The sequence below is a fragment of the Lolium perenne genome, chromosome 6 (assembly GCF_019359855.2).
Source record: "Lolium perenne isolate Kyuss_39 chromosome 6, Kyuss_2.0, whole genome shotgun sequence".
In the NCBI taxonomy this organism is placed as follows: Eukaryota; Viridiplantae; Streptophyta; class Magnoliopsida; order Poales; family Poaceae; genus Lolium; species Lolium perenne.
In genome coordinates this window covers 265,473,381-265,485,106 of record NC_067249.2, presented here as the reverse complement: position 1 = coordinate 265,485,106, position 11,726 = coordinate 265,473,381, and the positions used below count along the sequence as shown (strand labels likewise).

The following is an 11,726-nucleotide window of genomic DNA, read 5'->3' as shown; positions in this document are numbered from 1 at the left end:
TATTTTTTTCTCACCGCTTAGTTCCTTCTATTTTATTCTAACCGCATAGTGCATTCTAAAAATAGATGACAACATGTCTTGTAATTTTTTCTGACCGCAAAGTATCATCTAATAATAGATATCCGTTCTAATTTTTTTGTCACCGCATAATGCTTTCTAATTTTTTCTGACCGCATAGTGTCTCCTAATATCAGAGCATTTTCCACTATAAATATGTCTTTAATATGTTTCCTTTTTGTGTAGCCTTGTTTTGAAAATTTCACTGCTACACTGAAGTTATGGCTGCAAGAACTCCATGCTCGATATGCTCGCAACCCAGAAACTTGTGCACCCGGCCTTCTAGATATTTGACAGAGTTTTCTGTCAAGATGTTGCCAGAACATTTCGAAGAATATTTTGTATGCCTTTTTTATAAAATTTGTCATAATTTCATTTCATAAATATTTCTTTTTTGTGTAATTCTATTATTTGTTCTTAAAAAAATCAATGAAGATTCTCCCTTGCTGTTACTATGCAAGGATTCAATTTTTATGCCCACCAAAAATCATAAAAGTTGTAGGTAGACCAGCTCCCTACTATGCAAGGATTCAATTTTTATGCCCACCAAAAATCATGAAATGAAATTATGACAACTTTTATAAAAAAAGACATGCAGAATATTCTTCGAAATGTTCTGGCAACATCTTGACAGAAAACTCTGTCAAATATCTAGAAGGTCGGGTGCACAAGTTTCTAGGTTGCGAGCATACCGAGCATCGAGTTCTTGCAGCGATAACTTCAGTGTAGCAGTGAAATTTTCAAAACAAGTCTACACAAAAAAGGACATATTAAAGACATATTTATAGTGGAAAAATGCTCTGATATTAGAAGACACTATGCGGTTAGAAAAAATGAAAAAGCATTATGCGGTGAGAAAAAAATTAGAATGAATTGTGCAGTCATCTATTATTAGATGATACTTTGCGGTCAGAAAAAATTACAAGGCATGTTGTCATGTATTTTTAGAATGCACTATGCGGTTAGAATAAAATAGAAGGAACTAAGCGGTGAGAAAAAAAATACTTAGTACGCAGTTGTCTATTTTTAGAAGTCACTATGCGGTCAGAAAAAAATAGAAGGCACTATGCGGTGATAAGAAAAAAGGAATTCCATGCGGTGATCTATTTTTAGAAGGCACTATGTGGTGGGGAAGGCACTATGCGGTGATAATTCTATTTTTTTAAATCGCAGCGGTCAGAAGAAAAATAGAAAGCCACTGTTCATCAAGAAAAAAAAAAGAATGCGGTGTCTGCTCATCTATTTTTAGAATGCAATGTGTCGTCAAAACATGATGCCCGCAAAACTAGTTCAAATGATTAGTAAGTTCTATTGAGATTGAAAATGAGTGCTTACAAAAACTAGTTCAAATGATCAGTATATATGACGCATTGCATTCACATAGAAAACGAGTCAGTATACTTCACACATACAACTAACTGAGTGAAAAACGAGTGCTTACAAAAACAACAGTATATAATTCACAAAAAAGCATCCATATTTTGTAAAAATAGAAGACTAAACCAAAAACTTACAAGAAGCACAAGGAGCAAAAACTAGCAAAGATATGATGAAGTGACAAAGAGTAACATATTTATAGTGGAAAAATGCTCTATTATTAGAAGACACTATGCGGTCGGAAATAATTGGAAGGCATTGTGCGGTGAGAAATAAATAGAAGGAATTGTGCGGTCAGAATAGTGTCAGACTAAAATTGGAAGACACTATTTTTAGAATGCATTATCTGGTCAGAATAAAATTAGAAGGATTTAGATGGCACTGTGCGGTGGTGAGAAATAAATAGAAGGAATTGTGCGGTCAGAATAGTGTCAGACTAAAATTGGAAGACACTATTTTTAGAATGCATTATGTGGTCAGAATAAAATTAGAAGGATTTAGACGGCACTGTGCGGTCAGCCATGATGGCACTGTGCGGTCAAAAGAAAACATCAGTATAGGTGACGTGGTGCATTCACATTCATATCGATTTGCATCATATTAATGGAAACTAGCAAAGATCGGCGCGACGGCACGCCGCGCAGTATAGTGGCTGTTTGACGGCAAATTAGGTGGGAAAACAGGGACATACTACTTGAACTATAATATGTATAATAAATTGGACTAATTAAAACGGATGTGATAGTAAATATCTGTGGGCTTCTACTATGACAAAATACGGTGGTTACTGTTTTTGGCCATCTAGAATTATGTGGGTCTCGACTAATTCAAATTTTAGCTATCTTGACAACGTTAAGAAGTGTCATTCTTTCTGACTTCTTGTTGCCTCACTAAAGGGTGCGTCACAATTTATCTTTACAAAAAATGCTACTGGAGCCTCCCATGCTCTGTTTGATAACGGTTCAGGTTCGGCTATCTTGTAAAGATCAAGCTTCCAGTCATCATACTGCCTATTACTCATTAATTGTTTGATAGTGCTCCCCGTGATTCACCCTATTTGGCTCATACCACCAGTTCCAGAGGAGATAGTCTTCAGTTCACTATCATATAGTAACTTGCAGTTTCTTGTAGCATCTAATGTACCGAACAACAGTGTGGCAGTTTCAGGCGAACCTCTTCCACCAAAAGAGCACACCCTTGCGGAGATAGTCTTCAGTTCAGTGTTATCTCGCAACACACAGATTTCCTATAGCAACTCATTTTCCGAATAGCGGTGTAGCAGTTTCAGGCAAACCTGTTGCAGTTTGAGCCTGTAGCATATCAGTATATCATACCATTAGGCATCCCGTCGAAATGAAGGTACTTGTTTCATTTGCCAAGTTGTAAGATTAAAATATATGAAACTCGACAATGTATATATATTTTGTTTAGTTGCTATTGTGTTTCATGAAGCTAATCTGCTACTCTGGGTTATGAAACTATCTAGAAACACTTCTTTGCTGTAACACTGCAAATCTATTTTCTTTGGGCCATAAAAATACCTCTTTTGCGGCTCCTCCACTTCACTCGTTTGTTATTCTAGGTTATCCTTTCTTTTTTACAGAAATTCAGTGCTTTAAAAGTGAACATGTTTATTGTTCACCGAAAACAGAGGCCTACTTTTAGGTTTATGGAAAACATGGGAAATTAAGCTCAGATAGGGAAAACATAATAGTACTACATTTTACCAATTGGCATATTAGGATACACACTGGTTGACTGCGAGGAAAAGAAGTTTTTACCGACAAAGTTAGGAAGTAATCAAACTTCATCCTTTCACATTAACAGTACTGTAGCAAGGAGAGGGAATGCTGAATTACCAACCTTAGGTGAATCTAAATACGACAACAGACTGTTCAAAAAAAATAGTAGCAGCTAACACTTTCAACAGATGTTATGCCAAAAACAAACCTAACGGCAGACCAAGCACCATCGATCTTTCATAAATACAAAAATCAATCGAGTAAAATCATGGAAAATAATAGTTTATGAAATAAGATTACCTTACACATATAACTCTTAGGGCACCTATAAGCATCATCATGGGGATGAACTTTTTTCCAACACTAATCTTCTTGCATTGTCACTGAAAAAATATTCATGATATATAAGATCCAACCATAAAAATCGGAGCTTCAATATAGCATGTGTAGTGTAGTATAATCCATCGCACTACCAAGAACACCAAATATTGTGGAAGCACAATATCATTCTCTGTACACGTACACTTCTTCCTTTGGTTGCTTGCTAACTTGTAGAGCAAGGTGGGACTAATTTAGGAACAATACTATAATAACAACATTTTCTTTTCAGCACAATTGGGAGATTATTTTAGATAAAGTGAAAGAATACGCTTTACTCAGATTTTCATACAAGTGACATGCGTGTTATTGGCTGGATGGTTGTCCAGTACATAAATTTGACTGCACAAGTAAAATTAGAACAACAAATCCAACATACAGGCTGCATAGCTCTAGAAATCCATCGCGGCTGTTAAAACCGTCGGCAACACACTAAAGTTCAAAGATCTGATAATATAAAATGCAATGAGATTTGATTTTTTTTTTGTAAAAAATGCGGAGATAAATAAATGGAGATAGCAAGGCAGGCGAAAGAAAAAAAAGGATTGATGTAGAAATTTAGGACACATATGAGAATATCTCACCTCGTTTATTCAGGTGTCCTCGGAGTTAGCTTGCTAAAAAATTAAGATAACGACACTATATGTAGCAACATTTTTCTCTATATGTAAGAACATGGATATCCCTTAAGATGTAGAAATTTAGGACACATATGAGAATATCTCACCTCGTTGATTCAGGTGTCCTTGGAGTTAGCTTGCTAAAAATTAAGATAACGACACTATATGTAGCAACATTTTTCTCTATATGTAATAACATGGATATCCCTTAATTAGCAGATACGGCAAGACCATAATCTGACAATTGCGAGGAATTGCCACAGTTAGTATAAGATCCGACCTAAAACAGAGAATTCACCTTTAATTTATTTTTCAAGATTATGTTGGTACAAAATTGAGGCCTTGGATCAAAATCATCATGCATACATGATAAAACTTTCACAAACTCGTGTACCTTGTTCGAATCAACCTGCACATCAGCACACGCAGACCCAAATGCATTTTCTTCTCCAGAAATACAACAGTTGGCAGAAGTAAAAAATGGCAATAGGAAAATCATAAACAACTTGATACTCTTTGGATGCTAGAGTAAGGAAGTCACAACCTCAGATCTCTCTATAACCAGTTGATGCACATCATTGCTCTTCCATGGAGATGGGAATGGTGCCAATGCCCCTTTAATCTGGAAGGATTATATTTTTAGAATAAGTAATAGTGGGTGAACATATAGAACTTCATCTGCATATAATCCCTGGTACATCAGGTGTCATGCTATTTTATACATTAAAAACCATAGGGCTCCAAAGGAAACTTACCAGATCCACTTATAAATGTATATTTGTACATTAAATTGGGTTAGCTTCCTATATGATCCGTGAAGCTAGACTTTTTGGCAGTGTTACACCCTGGAGTTTCAGGAAGCCGGAAGCTGGAGGACTTCCAAACACGCCCTAGAGTAGTTTAAATATTTCCTGCAAGGAAGAAAATTTCAAGGCTTAACCAAAGCAAGTTAATATATCTACGAATATAACCAAGTGAGTGCTAGCTAACCCAATTTAACCAAGTGAGTGCTAGCTAGAAGCAGCTCCTATTCGCCCTGGATCATTGTTCTCAGCCTAGTACCTAGGTGCTCAACGATATAACCTGGAGAAAGAAGAATTACAGAGAGCACCGGCTCAGACATAAAGAAAGATGATGAGCTACGATTAGAGTTTACCTGACCGATCTGAGTTGTCAATCACACGCCATCAAGGATCCGAGCGTAACAGTCACCCACGCGGCCACGCGGCCCCGCCTCGTTCCCTTGCACCAGCGCGACGCCGCGGCATCCTCTTGTGCCGGCGAGCTACAGCTAGCTACCTCCTCCTCCTTCTCCTCTATGTATTTAAGGTGTTGATGTCGCTGGCTCAACATCCTGACCCACGCCACGGCCACCGGCCGCCGAAGAGCTCGACCCCTAGGAGCCCGTGGCAGAGGAGAGCATGGGCGAAGAAGAATCTGTGCCGCCCACTCCGATGATCGCCGCTCCATGTCACTCCCCGAGTCTTCAATCGCTACGGTGTCGCTCCACCTGAACCTGCCACCTCCTCGCCCACGACGCCCCTCCCCTGCTGCCCTCCACCGATTCTAGTAGTATTCCCCTCTGCTTCCGCAGCGGCCACAACTCGACACAGACTTCTGTGACCATACCGGTAGAACCTCGCGAGCATCTTGTACCGTCCAGGCCCTAGCCGACCTCGACCATGGCCGTCGTTCCCCGCCACCTCTACATTGCCGCCCATGCTGCTGCCGCGTACCACCGGCCCGTGCCATACATCGTCGGCCACTTGCAGCGCATCTCGACGCCTGCTGGATTTGTGCTCTAGATCTTGGCGGCTGCATAGCCTCCCGCCGCTGATCACCAACGGATTCTTCTATTTCCGCCGGCAGCCACTCCACATGTCGCCGGTCATCATCTCCTTTCTTCTGCTGGCCACCACAAAATCTCTGCCATCGGTGATGTGGATAGAGATTATTCTCTCTCTCTTGCTACAATGATTACGGTGGAGAAAAGCAATGGGAGAAGCACGGGTTTTCCAGAGAGGCCCAGAAGCGAGGAGAGGATGAATGGGGAGAAAAAGGTATCTGTTCAATGTGTCGATAGATCAAAAACAACGCCCGAGAACCGACCGCTAACACAGAAATCTAAGCACCGGCAAAGCCAATGTGTCAGCTGTTAGAAATAATCTTGTCCTAGTTGTATTAAAATTAGAGTTGTGTCGTTTAGATTTGAAGTTGCCCGTGTGTACGTAATAGTCCAGCTAGCAAGTTGTCTTGTGGCAAATACAGGTTAGTTTCTATAGTAGGAAACGTGAGAGTCCTAGTCGTTGTACTAGTTCTAGTGTAGGTCGGTTTGGTTAGCTTGCCATATCCACGTTGGCTGCTAGCTGAGTTTGAGTTGGCTTCGTGCCCGTGAGTCCGTGCAGGAATAGGGTCTAGGTGTTTAGGTCGGTGTGTGTCCATGTATAAATACACGAGAGGTCCTTCAGGTTTGTAACAGCGAGAAAACAAGTTGTACCGAGAAAATCAGAAAAGAAAATAAAGAATAGTTCAGAGGGTGCGACACGCACCCTTGGCGATAAATTGTGTGTTCGTCTAGTTTTATGTGATTGATCCGTGGTCGAATCCCAACATCAGCCACGGCCACACAGCGGAAAGACCCACTATTGAAGCATAGCCTTGGTGGCACACGCCACCCAGAACTAACTTTTTCCCAAAACAACCGCATACTGCACACAAGAGAACCCTACAAAAATCAAGCCATCTAAACACGATACGCCCCAAAATTCTGAGAAAAATCAAGGCTGTTCAGGTTTAATATAATATAATAATAATATAGTTATGCCTTTCGAGCTCGAAAAAATACAAATAATCTTCATCCTCAAATGAACAGAGAGCCATGATCATGAACGGAATCATCGCTCAACAGGGTGGCTTTAACCTAATCAGCCTCCGGACTCAAGATTCACTACTACCAGTCACCAAGCAGGGATTGCTATTATTACTCCGACAGCGGCCGGCATGCTAACAGTCTCCAATCTATTATCATGAGTACCAACTAAGTCAATTACAAAACAAGAAAGTTAGCATTCATATTGGAACAAGAAAGTTAGCAATGTAATTGCTTCACAAAAAAAGCATCCATACTCACACATGCTTACAAAAAGCATCACACGTGCTAACAAAAAAAGCATATCCATAACAGGGAAAAATCAGGGGACACATGGTTACAAAAAGCATATCCATATCAGTGAAAATATCAGGGGACACATGCCTGCAAAAGCATATCCATATTAGGGTATATCAGGGGAATATACATATCCAAAAAAAGCTTGCAAAATACTACGGGTATGAGATTACATGAATACGGCATAATCATGTGCAAAATATACATATCCCAAAAAATCTTGCTACCACTACTGGTGTATCAACGGAAGAAACTCTTCTACAAGCCAAGTCTCATAAAGTTTCACGAAAGTCTTTGCTTCTTGAAACTCTCCACTTCTGGAGTCATATCATTCATCTCCGATGAAACAAGTGTGTGTGCCACAACTTTCCAAACTTTGTTGATCAAAGCCTACAAAAATAAACATACATGAAAAAACTTAAAAGTAAGAAACAAAGATATAATCTGTGAAAGACGGTTCCTCTCAAACTAAGTAACTTACAGGCTCAAACATCTTGAATTCCTGTCACTATCAATGTTCCATGTAAAGGAATGAGAAAACACCGCAATAAAACCTAAAAGAAATTATTGATAAACCAGGACTGATAAACAAAGAAGTTGTGGGTCAGGAAAAAAAGTTCAAAGATAAAGTAATCATACGTTGTAGTTTGTTGAGGCAAGTTATGCGGGATTTCTGGTACATAATTGTCCAGTGCAAAATTAAAACACTTACTCTCAGTACATGCTTTATGAAAATTTGTAACATGTAACAATGTTCATTTACTCTCAATACATGATATATGAAAAAATTGAAACTGAAACAATATTAATCATAATTAGTGGAAAGAATACAGAGGATGAAAAAAGTTACCATATTACTAGCCATTATAGCCTTCTTCTCCTTGTCACTTTCATGAAGTGAGTCAAGGAAGTTGATTTTCTTGAAGAGCAAATTGATGGAAGTTATTTTCCAGTGATTATCAGTCACTAGCGGGAAATGCAACTGAAAAAAGAAAAAATCAAAATAATTATGATCATAATAAACTAAAGCAGAACATAAAAAGTTAGAAAAAATGCTAAGAAAAGAAAAGGCTATCCAGCAGTAATACCAGATCACACTTAGCAAGGTTGAACGTCTTGTTCATCTTTCCAAGTTCTCTAATGATAGATTTGGCATTGAATTTCTCAGGTGGCACATTGAGCTTCGACTGCAAAAAAAGATGTATTCATGAATCAGGAAAATAAAAATTAAAAGAAACAACTATGTTAGGAAAAAAGGTACATAAACTTGGATTAAATTGAAATAAAAATGATAAGAAATTAGACCGCAAAAAATGGATTAAAAGAAATCTTCCTAGAACTCTTGTCATCTTTGACTTTATCGTTTCGTTCATTGAATAATTTCACAAATGCATCCATGACTTCATTAGCTTTTTCTCCTCTTGGTTTCAGAGATTGGTAGAACCTTTCATAGGTTAATGTGTGGCCATCTAAATCCACAACAATGCTAAAGAAAACAAAAATAAAAAAGTGTAAAATTAGAAAAAAATAATGAAAGATACAATACTTATCTCTCTTGATAAGTAAAGGGATTTGGTAATCTGCGCTCACCTTGTCTCTCTTAATTTCTTAGAATTTTTAAACAACATTTTACCAACATACTTATCGTAAAACATTTTAGCTGAGTGATCAACAATGAGATTAAGCCTCTCTTCAAAATTACAAGGTTTCTTTGCATATCTTTTCTTCCGCTTTCTCTTGTTGAAAGTGCATGGAGCCCTCATGCGTGATTTTGGTAATTAATGACAATCCTATGGACTATTGTTTGCATTGAGTTATATTTATAGGATTTGTCCATAGGCAATGCTTGAATCAAATGTTGGCTTCAAGATTGCAATAAGAAGCAAATGAAGAAGATCAAGTGTCAAGTATGTCTTCAAGATGAATATGAAGTGATCCCTCAAGTTTAACTTCAAGACATCAACGATGAAGTATGAAGAAATGAAGTGCAAGTTCAAGATGAGCCATCTCGAAGAGATCATTTGCTTGAATCTTGTCATCCATATGATGATCATGGATATGTGAAGATGCGTCGAAGAAGAAGCTCTCTCATAGTGGAGTATGGGGGAGCAATTCGCATGACTTCATCAACCAAGCACAATCAAGAAAGGCATTCCATCTTATTGCAGTCAAGACCGTCATCATCGAGCTCAAGTGGAATGCGCAAGATTAAGGTTTTCTCTTGATAGGGTTTCTTTCTCACTGATCTCATGGTTTAGTTGGAGGCCGGTTTATAGTTTAGTTATCGTACTATCAAGAGGGCTCTCGAGTGAGTAACTCGATCGTATCATTCGGAGAGAGCTCAAACCTTTGCATCCTTGCATCATATTTCTTGGTTTTTTTTTGGATCTTATCCATGTGATGGTTTATAGATTGTGCTTATTCTAATGACAAGCTCTAGTTCATCGAGAATGTTTTTTGCACGGGCAACTTATTGTATTTTCGAGGTTGGAGGTTTTACCGGTATGTCTTTTTTAGATAGGTCAAACCTTTCATCATTTATTTCTAACCTACCTTACTGGACTATAATGGTTCCCTGCATGATCTTGTAGAGTTTGTTACTAGCTTCGAAACGAGCCCAAGATCATCAAAATCGGAGTCCGGATGCTTAAGTTATGGTCTTTCTCGTTTAGCTGTTTCTGCCCGTTTTTCTCCAGGCCGGAATTTCCAGGCCGGAAATTTGCAGAATTTCGGCCCCCCGAAAAACAGATAAGGACCTACGACAATGAGCCCCTGGACCCCCCCCCCCCCCCCCCCGGAAATTTCATTTTCTGGGCCGAAAATTCCGATGGGGGGCGGAATTTCCGGCCCTCACTTAGGCCGGAAATTCCGGCCTGTTATGCCCCAACGGCTCGATTTTCCTGGGGGGGGGGGGTATTGATGACCCACAAGTATAGGGGTGTATCGTAGTATCTTCGATAAGTAAGAATGTCGATCCCAACGAGGAGCAGAAGGTGTTGACAAGCAGTTTCGATGAAGGATTCACTGTAAATGCTCACAGACAAGTATTCAGGGGGTTTTGATGTAACGGATGAATAAAGTACGAGTAAGTAAAGTGCGAGAGTAACAATTGCAGCGAGTGGCCCAATCCTTTTTAGCACAAAGGACAAGCCGGTTTGTTTACTTATAATGACCAAACGTTCTTGAGGACACACGGGATTTTAGTCTAGTGCTTTCGCTACATACAGCTGATTAATCTTCATTGTTTTGATAAGTGTTGTGTGGGTGAACCTATGCTAATGTACCGCCCTTCCTAGGACTAATACATACTTGTGATTATACCCCTTGCAAGCATCCGCAACTACAAGAAAGTAATTAAGATAAATCTAACCACAGTCTTAAACTCTGAGATCCTGCTATCCCTCCTGCATCGATATACCAACGGGGGCTCAGGTTTCTGTCACTCCGGCAACCCCGCAATTGGCAAACGAGTACAAGATGCATTCCCCTAGGCCCATAAAGGTGAAGTGTCGTGTAGTCGACGTTCACACGACACCACTAGAAGAATAACACCACAACTTAAATATCATAACATTGAATATTACTCAACCATACTTCACTACTAACATTTAGACTTCACCCATGTCCTCAAGAACTAAACGAACTACTCACGAGACATCATATGGAACATGATCAGAGGTGATATGATAATGAATAACAATCTGAACATAAACCTTGGTTCAATGGTTTCACTCAATAGCATCAATAACAAGTAGAAATCAACACCGGGAGAGTTTCCCCTATCAAACAATCAAGATCCAACCCGAATTGTTACAGCGGTGACGAGGTGCAGCGGTGGAGATGGCGGTGATGATGATGGAGATGATGATGATGGTGATGGAGATGATGTCCAGCTCGATGACGGTGACGATGGCGTCGATTTCCCCCTCTGGGAGGGAATTTCCCTGGCAGATCTCAGCCTGCCGGAGAGCTCTTTTCTCTCTGGTGTTCTCCGCCCCGCAGAGGCGGCTGTGGCTCTTCGCGACGTACCTCTGGGGCTTAGGTTTTCGGGACGAAGGCGTACGCGAAGAAAAGGAGGCGAGAGGGGGCTGTGGGCCCCCTCCTCACAGGGTGGCGCGGCCAGGCCTTGGGCCGCGCCGGCCTATGGGGTGGGCCCACCTCGGGTCCCCTCGGCTCCCCCTTCTGGCTCCCTTCGTCTTCTGGAAAAATAGGATTTTTCATATAATTTCCGTCAACTGTTGATCTTCCGAAATATTGCATTCTGACGGCGCTTTTTCCAGCAGAATCCTGACTCCGGTGCGCGATCCTCCAATAATCATGAAACATGCAAAATAGATGATATAACATAAGTATTATCTCCAAATATGAAATATATCAATGAATAAC

At 39.9% G+C, this 11,726-nt stretch overlaps 1 long non-coding RNA gene across 1 annotated transcript; it reads right to left on the bottom strand.

Annotated features, from left to right (window-relative positions):
• Positions 1-2,052: 2,052 nt before the first annotated feature.
• On the bottom strand, positions 2,053-6,321 carry LOC127305493 (uncharacterized). Its single transcript, XR_007853976.1, has 4 exons — positions 5,331-6,321; positions 5,165-5,257; positions 4,930-5,085; positions 2,053-4,796 (listed from the first exon to the last, which is right to left on the bottom strand). It is a non-coding gene; the product is annotated as an uncharacterized lncRNA (long non-coding RNA).
• Between the last annotated feature and the right edge of the window lie 5,405 nt (positions 6,322-11,726).